The sequence below is a fragment of the Otolemur garnettii genome, unplaced genomic scaffold (genome assembly GCF_000181295.1).
Source record: "Otolemur garnettii isolate 467f Iridium unplaced genomic scaffold, OtoGar3 scaffold00041, whole genome shotgun sequence".
NCBI lineage: Eukaryota > Metazoa > Chordata > Mammalia > Primates > Galagidae > Otolemur > Otolemur garnettii.
This window is the reverse complement of record NW_003852436.1, coordinates 2,137,218-2,138,216: the sequence shown is the minus strand read 5'-3', so window position 1 is coordinate 2,138,216 and position 999 is coordinate 2,137,218.

The following is a 999-nucleotide window of genomic DNA, read 5'->3' as shown; positions in this document are numbered from 1 at the left end:
AAAAAAAAAAAAATGCTAGAAACAAGCTTATGCTGCTCTTGGTAGATTTCTTCACAAGGAGGTTAAGTAATAATGATCGATAGTAAAAGAAGTGTGACTGAAATTCTGTATGCTTCTCATGTGGACTACCAGGCTAAAAAGCACATATTTGTAATTTCTCAAGGAGGGAAGTGTCATAGATTGTAGATTTTCAAAAATCTAGAAATTAATTCATCAGTAATCCAGGAAAGCCTCTTAAAATTATGAGACAAATTTCACCGATTCCATCCAGATAGAGTCGTTTGATAAGAGTATATAAATGGGTAAGAATTAGAAAACTCCCTTCAGAGATACAGTAACTTAAAATCTTCAGTGAGGGTCAGTGTTTCAATCAGCTCTTTCACATGAAAGCACATCACTGGGAGGTCATCGGAGATGGCCTAGTCAAAGAAGCTTGGGGCAGTTGCCATGGGCTTTATCGTATTTTGAGGGACCCGCTCTTGACTGTCAGAATCCGGGTTCATGACTACCTCATTATGTTCAAGTGAAAGGTGCCTTTGACCCAAAGCTAACCCTTGTTACGATCCCTATTACCAGGACCTCTCACAAGGTTTTGTTTTACTGAACAAACCTACGATAACGTTAGTGTATCATAAGCTACTTGGTGACTTCTATTATTTCCTTCAGCCATCTACATTTATAAGTTGGTCAAGGTACTTTTACCTACTTATCTTTTCAAACAAGGTAGTACAAAAGTCTATTTGTTTAATAAACAACTAAAAGAGTAGCTTTCATTTTTTTAAAGCGGTCCACTGATATAAGAAGTGCACATGTGTACGTGTGCAGTGATGCACACACACACACACACACTTCTCAGGAACAGAGTAACTAATGAAATTTGACTGCCTTCATTCCACCCCACTATTTTCAATTATGCAAGCTCATTAAACAAATTATAAGAACAAGATAGTTCTAGAATTGCTACATCAAAGATTACAGTGAAGGTCAAAGATTTTTTTT